Here is an 11053-nt window from a genome sequence, read left to right on the forward strand (position 1 = left end):
AACATAATTCCCAGCCCCTCTCCTGCTTTGTGACCAATGAGCTGACAGCACACTTATGACAATTCGAGTATGACAATTCAGATTACCGCTTATCTCATTGGTCGAGGAAAGGTCGCTTACGGAGAAAATACCGGAAGACAACAGATGACCACAACAAGAAGCATGGCCAACAGGGAAACAAACGCCGACAGTGCGGTGCAAGTCTCGGACGACAGTACACTTAAAGCTGGGCATACACTGTGCGATTTTTTTCAGTCGCGTTATTCAGCTCCTGCTCAAACTGCACGATTGACTCGCAGAGGTTATAAGTTCGTAGGTCACGATGCAGGGTCTCACACTATACGGCCCGATGCTCTGATGCGACCTGCGTGCTCACACTGTGCCTCCATAAAATGAAGGTTATAACATGAAATCTGTCGCTCACTCTCCCTCTGTCTTTCACTCACACAGACACGCACACCACCACCATCAACTTTGCTAAATTGCTAATGAAAAACATTGATCAGGCAGCTGTGATTGAGCAGCAATGTAAATCCAACTATTTTCACGGTTGCTGTGGTCGTGATAATTTTGTGATGCCACATCGAAAAGGCTCGGATGAGCTTTCAGAAGTTCTACATGTTGTGCCTCCATTGCTTGTGTCCAGATCACATGCTGCACAGCCGTGCTGCTCCGTCTTTTTCACCGACGTTTACGTGTTTGCGCGTGAGCAGTGTGAGCAGCTGCGGTGACACCCTCATGAGCGATTGATGATCGGGAGCTGGTCGTGAGGTGTTAATCGCTTCTCGTTACCCCACGTATACTAGAATAGAATAGAATAGAATAGAATAGCCTTTATTGTCATTGTACAGGGTACAACGAAATTGGAGTGCCACTCCCTTGGTGCAAAATGCAATAATAAATATAATAAAAAAATAGTAAGATATAAAAGGTACAATAAAACAAACATAAGTACTCAAACAAAAGTAAGTATGATATTTACAGGATAGCAGCATTAATATAATGACAGTATGACAGTATGAATAGCAGCATAATAATAATAGCATAATATAATGGCAGTGACAATATGGTATGGCTAAGCAGGTTCAATTGTTTTTGTGCTTATTTGCAATGGTGATAGCTCTGGGAAAGAAGCTATCCCTGAATCTGTTTGTTCTGGTTTTATGTGACCTGTACCGTCTGCCTGACGGTAATAGTTCAAACAGTTGATTGCTGGGGTGAGAATGGTCCTTGATGATATTGCCAGCTCTGCTGAGGTATCGAGAGTTTGCAATGACCTCCAGGCTGGGCAGAGAGCAGCCAGTGATCTTCTGGGCTGTGTTGATGACCCTCTGCAGTGCTTTCCTGTCTGTAGCTGAGCACCCTGCATACCATGTTGTTATGCTGTACGTTAGGATGCTCTCTATGGTGGCTCTGTAGAATGTCACCAGCAGCCTCTCCTCCAGGTTGTTCCTCCTGAGCACTCTCAGAAAGTGGAGACGCTGCTGGGCCTTTTTTACCACCGCCGTGGTATTTGCAGTCCAGGAGAGATCATCAGAGATCTGCACGCCCAGAAACCTCATGGAGTGTACCCTCTCCACACAGTTCCCGTGAATGTAAAGTGGGGCCGGGTCTGCTCTTCCCTGCCTAAAGTCCAAGATGAGTTCTTTAGTTTTTGTGGTGTTCAGTTGGAGGTTGTTAACTGAACACCACTCAGTCAGTCTGTTGACCTCATCTCTGTAGTCTGACTCATCCCCCCTTGAGATGAGTCCAACCACAGTGGTGTCATCCGCAAACTTTATGATGGTGTTTGAGAGATGGGTAGGGGAGCAGTCGGATGTGTAGAGCGTAAACAGGAGGGGACTCAGAACACATCCTTGTGGAGACCCGGTGCTGAGTGTGATGGTGCTGGACAGGTGGGGGCCGAGTCTGACAGACTGAGGTCTGTTTGTCAGGAAGTCCTTGATCCAGAGGCAGATGGGGGTGGAGAGTCCCAGGTGAGACAGTTTCTGGACCAGGATCTCCGGGATGATATGATTGAATGCTGAGCTGAAGTCCAGAAAGAGCATTCTTACATAGCTTCCTCTGTGCTCCAGGTGACTCAGCGCAGTGTGGAGCGCTATGGTGATAGCGTCCTCGGTGGATCGATTAGTCCTGTAGGCAAATTGGTGGGGGTCCAAAGTGGGAGGCAGACTGGCCCTGATGTGCTGACAGATCAGTCTCTCAAAGCACTTCATCACTACAGGCGTAAGTGCAACAGGCCTGTAGTCATTTGGGCTGTCCACAGCTGTCTTCTTGGCGATGGGGATGATGGTGGAGGTTTTGAGGCAGGGCGGGACGGTGTTTAATGACAAGGAAAGGTTGAAGATTTTAGTGAAGACTCCGGTCAGTTCGTCAGCACATGCTCTGAGAACCTTTCCATGTATTCCATCAGGACCTGCCGCCTTCCTGGGATTCACTGACCTTAGAACACACCTCACTTGATGTTCCCTAAGTGTTAGTGTGCCGGTGCTGGGGGCGGGTGGAAGTGGTGTGACAGCTGAGGGCCTGGTCGTCTCAAAGCGGGCGAAGAAACGATTTAGATCCTCAGCCAGCGAGGCATCAGTCCTAGCTGTCGCCTGGTTATTGCTTCTGTAGTTGGTAATGTGATTGATCCCCTGCCACATTTTTCTGGGGTCGTTGTCAGCAAAGTGATCTTCAATCACTACACGATGCACGATGAAGGCCAAAATCGGGCCGATCACCAAATCGGTCGCACGACTCAAAAATCGGCTCAAAATGGGCCAAAATCGCACAGTGTAAGCCCAGCATTAGACCAGCAATGTTTGTTCCCCTCAGAGAAAGAAAGAAAAAGGCTGCAAAAGTACAGGGAGGAATGGGAAAAGGAAAACACCTGGCTGGAAAAGTGCACGATAACACCTATAAAGCGCACTGCACTGTGTGCCGGCGCACTTTTTCCATAGGCATGCTTCTAATGGTGGGCACATGAAGAACATGAGGGGCGTGAAAGCTCGGGGAACCCTTAACCAATTTTTTGTCCACCAGGCCACGGCAGAAGCAGATATGGTATGTAAACACTGGTTTGTTTTTTTAAACCCTCTGGTTAAGGTTAATATGGGCATGTGCAGTGAATATCAGCGCTATGTGGCCAGAAGTGTGATAATATAATTTATTTTGTGTAATAAACAACTGCAAGGATAGATGATTACAACAAATAGATGACAAATACATAAAAGTAATACATAGATGAATAATGATGATGAGTTATGATGCATAATCATGGGAACAAGCGGGTTTACAAACGGGAGCAGCTGATTAGCATTAGAAAAGCTGAAATAATACCTCAACTGAAGCCAATTGTACTAAATGCACTATATGTGCACTGTTACAAGAATGTTTTTCGTTCTATTGTTTTCTATTAATTTATATAATTTTAAGTTAAGCAGGACAGAGTTCTTTTAAAGAAAGATTTACTTATATTCTCAAAAGTTAAGCATGACAGGCTTCTGTTTAAGAAAGAGACCTGTTTTATTGTGTTAATGTTGTCATTTTGAGCTAAAAATAAATGGCTAAATGATCATTTGTTTCCCATATGGTCATATCACAAAGAATATGCATCTACTTAAGTCAAATTCAAGTCAAATGGTTAAAAAAAATAATTTCACACACAAAAAAAGAGCTACAAAATTCACCACACTGGGAAGGGTGAAGACAACTGGGGTGCCCGGCCCTGGCCACGAGGTGTCCCTTATTTATTTTTCAGGGAGTTGGCAACCCTAGTTGTGTCTCATGCCAGTGTTCTGGGATTCCATCCTACCTGACAAACCATCCTACCCGTTGTTTCTGCGCATGCGCACAACACAAAATTCGGTGGCGAACCGTCCTGAATATTAGCTAGAAAAATACTCTGAAGGGTAAAATTAAGTGCCAAACCATCCTACGTTCGTGAATGTGACCTACAAGCATACTTTAACAGCTAAAAATCAGTGGCAAATCATCCTACCTTTGTTAATAAGAGCTAGAAACATACTCTGACTGGTAAAATTAAGTGCCAAACCATGCTACCTTTGTGAATGTTACCTACAAGCATACTTTCACGGGTACAATGAAGTGCCAAACCGTCATACCTACTTATATTTGTGCTTGAATTACTCTGTGACAGCAGAAATGTGCATAAACTACTTAGGGTAAGTAGTTTTGGTAACATTTTGCCAAAGTAGGATGGTTTGTCAGGACACCGGTCTGTGTCTTTGTGTTTAGTGCCAGCAGCTCTGCTCTCAAATAGACGAAGGAACTGGTTCCAGAAGTTTTAAAAAGTGCATTATCCACACTATATCTAAGAGGTAGAAAGTAAAGTAACTAGAGGAAGGTGGAAAAAAAAGTTTGAAAGACTAGTCTAAAAACAGTTAGCAGTTAAGAAACAAGTATGGTGTTGCACAGCTACTTGGAAAGGCTGCCGTCACTCCAGCGCCATCTTGTCTATTGCTTAGCAACACATGATCCGCCTAAAGACTGATTTTATATTTCTACATTCTTGCATTTTCTGCCCTTAATTACTGTAGTCTGTCTGATTGCTGCTGCTAGTGGTTTCGATAAAAAAAGCAAACAGTGAAGGGGAGAGTGGGTATCCCTGCCTAGTGCCCTTCTGGAAACAGAAGGTGGAGGATGTTTGGTCATTCGTCCTCAAACCAGCTGTATAATAATGTATAATACTTTTTACCAGTTTATGAAAGAATTTCCAAAACCAAATTTGTGGAAAGTGGCAAATAAAAATTTCCTCTATTAATAAATAATAAAAATAATAAATATTATTTTTAATAATAAAAAATAATGAAGATTTCCAGTTAACTCTGTCAAACGCTTTTTCTTCATCTAGAGACAATATTGAGGTTTCAGTGTTTTTACTACATTAACAGTCTATTAAATTATGTAATCTACGTGTATTTGTTTATGAGTGCCTCCCTTTTATAAAACCAGTTAGCTCAGGTTGAATTATGAGGGGGTTATCTTCTCTAATCTCTTTGAGAGCGCTTTGCAGATTATTTTGAGGTCTACATTAATAAGGGATATTGGACAATAGCTCGAAGAAAATATAGGGTCTTTGCCTGGTTTTAGCAGGAGACTAATGTCAGCAGAATTCATATTTGGTGGCAGACTGCCATTTTCCTTGATTTCTTGCAGCATTCTGTGGAATACTGGTGCCAGAATTGACCTGAATTCTTTATAGAATTCTGCTGGAAATCCATCTGGAACTGGAGCCTTATTATTGGGCATACTTTTCAGGGCTTCCTGGAGTTCACTTGATGCCAGCGGTGAATCCAGTGCTATTGCTTGACTGTCTGGTAACTTTGGAAGGGTTACATTGTCAAGAAACGGGTCAAATTCATTTTTAGATGGGTTTATGAATGTAAAGGTGAATATAAAGTTTTATAAAAATCCCTAAAAATGTTTTTTATTCTTTCAGGTTAATATACTGTATTCCCAGATAAGTCTTTAACATCACATATAGTTGTTTGTCTTTCTTTATTTTTAACTGGTTGGGTAGAAATTGTTACCATGTTCAAAATTTTGCAAGCGAAATCTTTGTACTGAGAATTGTGTTTTTTTTAAATTGATAATTTCTTTTAATTCTAGTTTTGTTTTATGAATTTTGTTCAGTATTTCCTGTTCCTGGCGGGGCACGTAGGCGTCTTCTAAGGATTTTATGTTGTTTTCAAATTCCTGAATATTTTTGTTTTCTCTTTTCTTTTTATGTAATGAGAAATAAATTATTTTACCTCTCATCACAGTTTTCCATGCTTCCCAGAGAACAGATGCCTATGTTCCAGGCAGGTCATTATAGTCTAAATATAAAGTCTACCCTTTTTAAAAATATTTAACAAATTCTTCATCTTTAAGCAGCGATGTATTAAATCTCCAGTTTTTACTTGGCGGAATGTTCTTATTATGTATTAGTATTAAAGATACAGGAGCATAATAGCTGACAGCCAGGGCTGGACTGGGACAAAAAATTGGCCCGGGCATTTTGACTACAGACCAGCCCACCAGGTATTAGGAAAAGCCATAAAGCTTTTCAATGAAAACAAACGCTGTCGTGACAGCGATGTACACTGTCTTGTTGGTATATGTATGATTTCTATACATTTTACATCAAATAAAAACTTTGGTTGTAAGATTCAGATAATTATTTGTTAAAAGTGAGACATTTTAAATGAGAATAAGAAAGAAAAGTATTTATTTGTGCCCCCCTTTCCCTGTTAATGCCCTACCTGCCCCCTGGCAAAACTTTGCTAGACCCACCCCTGCACAGTTACCAGCATTCAGCTACTTAGAAAAGGATCCTGGTGTTATTTGTCTCTCAAAAGCAGTTCATAACTTCCCTTCAACTCATTCATGTCACCTAAAAGGTAAACCTGTTTCTCCATCACCTGTTCAGCTCTGGTGATTCAGTAAGGACATCTCCTGGTTTCATCTTCATGTTTCCCTCTCACCACATATTCAAACCGATATCATGACCAGCAGCTTTTACTACTAGAAAGTAATATTAAATAAATTCTAACAACAGCTGATCAAGCTTAAACGTGCTGCTGTTGTGTAGCGCGACATCTGCTGTTTTACTCTTTCTGGCGCAAAGTGGGGGATAAACAAACAACAGAGACGGGACTTGCGTCAGAAAGCCGATCAGCTGATCATTGATCAGTTTCATAATTGAAGTAGCAACAGGAGAGGGAGGGGGAGAGAATGAGAGAAGAAGAGGCAGGTGACAGAGTAAAGACACAGAATGACTCCAGCTTTGTGTCTTTTTCATTCTAGCTGAAGTACGGGACAAACTGTGTTCCTTTCAGCTCAATACGAAATGCGTAATATTTTCTCTGAATACGGGACGATTCCAGTTGGCAACTCTAATAACTAACCTTATGAATGAAAAGTTCACTGTCAGTAACATCATAGCACCTGCCCAGCAGTATATAAACTCCGTCAAGCTAGCTGGTACGCAGTACGAGTTACTGTAACTGACTGTAAAAAGCACAATGAAAATAAACTACACCCAAACTTGGTTTATATCTGACCCAGATAGACTGCAGTTCATAACTTCTTACCTGAGGTTCAGTTCACCTGATACTCGGACCGGCTGCCGCCTCGGATCTCTCCTCCTCCTGCATCCCCTTTCCCTCATCCACCTGCTGGCCTCTGCGGAAGCTCCGCCATAGTCACCACCAAACAACTGAGTTATTTTTACACATCTGCCAGCATCTGGCCAATCCACCACCTTTCATTGTTTATACCGTTACAAAGAAACAAAAAACAAAAGAAACCCATTGGCCCATAAAAATGAAAAATCACCATCGGCCCACCGGGCAAATGCCCAGTATGCCCGATGACCAGTCCAACTATGCTGACAGCTGTAGGGTGCATCTCAGTGTCTGAAATGTTACTCAACAGTGAGCTGCTGACTAGAAAATAAGTCCAAAGTTGAGGTTGCCCCCATGAACAAGTGAGCAAGCTAGGTGTTCAGAGAGTGTAGTAGAAAAAGTGTGGAAGAATGAGGGGTCATCAACATTTTGGCCATATATACTTACAATACATCATTTTTTGTTAAGTATTGATAATTTAATGATTAGAAATCTACCCTCTATACGGGTCTATAACTGTATTGAGTACTATTGAGTTGAGTACTATGTATTGAGTACTATCTACTATGTCTAGAGTTCTAGCAGGCTGAGAACACATTAGGATATTAAGGCGTTTTAAGTTCATTTGTAGCTGTCAAGTGTTCTCTGTCTGTGAGGTGCCCACACTTGAAAAAGACCAGACTTTGAATTTCACTCAAATTTATTTTTGACCAGTTTCAGGTTCATGCAGTCAATAAGGTAGTTAGATAGGTGAAAAGCCTTTAAACACACAAAAAATAAAGAACATTTCGTTAATCATTCAGATAAATTGAAGCAAGTAATGGGAGACTTACCTGAAGAGAGGTCAAATCCTGCTGCGCCATTCGAATTCACATCTGTCGACCTGTTTGGACCCTATCATGTGAGGGATGATGTCAAGAGAAGAGTGACCATGAAAGTTTGGGGAGTTGTGTTTTGCTGTATGGCAAGCCGAGCCATTCATGTCGAACTAGCAAGCACACTATCAACAGAGAGCTTCCTGCTTGCCTACCAGAGGTTCACTTCTGTCCGAGGCCATCCCCAAAATATCTGGTCAGATCCTGGCACAAACTTTGTCGGCGCCAAACCTGTATTAGAAGAAATGTATGCTTACCTGAGACAACAAAACAAGGAGTCGCTTGAAGAATACTCTGCCAAAAATGAGACCACCTGGGCATGGAAGATTCTTCCCGCTGACTCACCTCACCGAAATGGGGACGCCGAAGCTGCTGTCAGAGTTACCAAGAGAGCCCTTCATACTCTTGGCAATGCAGAGACTCTTACCTTCAGTGAGTTTCTGACAGCACTCCAGCTAGCTGCCAACCTTGCAAATGAGAGACCCATTGATGCCAGAATTCAGAGCCGAGAAGATCGCATTGACTACATCACGCCGAATAATCTGTTGCTTGGTTGAGCCACACAAAGTGGGGATTTCAAAACTATCTAACTACCTTATTGACTGCATGAACCTGAAACTGGTCAAAAATAAATTTGAGTGAAATTCAAAGTCTGGTCTTTTTCAAGTGTGGGCACCTCACAGACAGAGAACACTTGACAGTGAAAAACCGATAGCCCGTCTAGTTCAAAGTCTCGTCTTTTTCAAGTGTGGGCACCTCACAGACAGAGAACACTTGACAGTGAAAAACCGGCCTGGCCAGTAAAGAAACCGGCCTTGACCAGTGAAGACTCCACGAAAGCTCACCACAAAGACGGAGAAGACTCCACCTGGGGGCCTGGAGGAAATCGCAACTTGCCATTTGCTTGTCCAACCAATAATCAAGAAAGCAGCATGGCTGAGTCCAAGTCACTCGAAGAGCTGAAAATAGAGCGAACCACTGCAAAAAGACTGTTTTCTAGACTCACCAACCATATAATAAGGACCCACATGGATATGTCTGTAGAGGAGCTGCAGGATTCCTTCAAGAGACTCACAGCAGAGGGCTCCAAAGTGATTGATGTGAATGAGGAGCTTGAGGCCGCCTACATCACGCAGTGTGAAGCAGAGGGCATACCGGAGCTGATGGGCCAACAGAGAGCAGACGTCGAGAAAACGGAGAAAGAATGTGAGCAGAAGTTGAAGGAGGCGAAGCACCTGATCAGAGAGACACTGTGGACATCATATGGTGAAAGAGAACTGACCCTTGCTCTAAAATCAGCAGAAATGGAGTGTGAGAACGTCTCATCCACTCAGCCTGATACACCCTTGGAGGCATATGATTTTATGCTCCACCATCTAGAAGAACTGGTGAAGAAAGCTAAGCAGGCACACCAGACATGGAACCGCTGGGCTCCACCTGCTGAGAGGTGAGATTGTGATCGTCGACTAATGGAGCTCGAAACCTGCCTTCCAAAGCTGGTGTCAGGGAAGGCAGCCCTGATCAAAGCAGAGAGAATTAAAAAAGATGCCGACCAAGCAGTTGTCACAGTCCGCAACGCAGCCCCGGTCGCAGCCATAAAACTGAAAGCCACAGCTTTACCAAAGTTCACCGGCAGCCAGCGTGAGTTCTACAGATGGCGGAAGGAATGGGAGGCTCTGCAAAAGCAAGGTGTTCAAAAGACATTGAACATCACTTTGAACATCACCTACTAGGTCAGCGTGACAGTAGCTGTAACAGGTCTGAGTCTCTTGTAATAAAATAACATCTGCCTGTAGTTTTTTAAGCTGGTTAAATATCTTTAACCTCTTTTCTCTGAAGGCAGCTCTATGCCAGCTGATGTGCACTATATCGACCGGGATGACAACTCGGGAGCCTACTTGGATGTGTAAACAAACTTATATCTTTAAAAGAACAATGTGAAATAACCCTGAAGATAGAGTCAGAAGGACCTTTAATCTGCAAAGTTCAATGTGTTACACCTGAGAGAAAGATGCTTAGAGGCAAAACATTCATGTACACACCTCAGATTTCTCTTATTATCTTTGAACTCAAAATAGCAGCAGTAAAATATAGATTTTCTTTAAAGTCTGAGTCTTTGAAGGGGTGTCGTAAGGTTACCTCACCTTATTTGCCAGCATGGCCATCAAAGTCAGTAAAAGTTCTCGAGATATTCTTCCTACTAGTGCAAGGCAGTGGAAACTGCTGTTTGAAGTCAAACTAGTATTACTATGTACACATTTTTTTTTAAAGGAAAGTCTTTCATTTCTCTCCTCTATCACCACCAAACATAACAAAGACCCACTTATACAAAACACTCCCCACAGCACCAAATTATGAGAAACCTAACAGTTTCTATCAATTTGTGACAGGTAACACTGTTTTGAGAAATTAAAGTGACAGATCCTAGCACCAATTGTGAAACTAGTATGTGGCTGTTATACAGTATGGTGTCAAACAAAAAGGAATCTATATTCAAGTCTGATGAGGTCAGGAAGGTGCTAAGAAAACAGGTAATTCAGAAGGCAAAAGCAAACATACATCTAGTTGTCATTATAAGGAATAGATTTAACGACAGATATTACAAAGCACAAAGAAAACTATTGCATAAGAGAAAATAGTAAAACAATGACAATATACAAACATGGAACCTTTCTAAAGGGGAATTCTAGCAATTTTACATTTCTAAGTATTTTCTTTGCTAATGATGTGGTGCTTAACAGAGGTCAAAATGGTTTTCATTTAGACAAAACAGTTTAAAATGACAGTATAAAATGACTTTAACTTGTAGATTGTATTTAAGTACAAGGTGTATTATTAATATAACTGTCAATTGTGTGTATTTTGGGTCATTTTTCTTCATCTTTATTTTAATGAAATTCACACAGTTGGATGTATTATTTTGTCTTTATACCCATTTTTTCAAAAAAATGAAAATTGTGAGTTATTAAACAATCCAAGATATTTTTATTTGTTCATTCTGGAAGCAGGTGTTGCAAGTATTTTCCATATTCTCTTCTTAAATGAAATATTTTTCACTGTTTCCAG

Source organism: Pelmatolapia mariae, linkage group LG5 (genome assembly GCF_036321145.2).
Source record: "Pelmatolapia mariae isolate MD_Pm_ZW linkage group LG5, Pm_UMD_F_2, whole genome shotgun sequence".
NCBI classification, from domain to species: domain Eukaryota; kingdom Metazoa; phylum Chordata; class Actinopteri; order Cichliformes; family Cichlidae; genus Pelmatolapia; species Pelmatolapia mariae.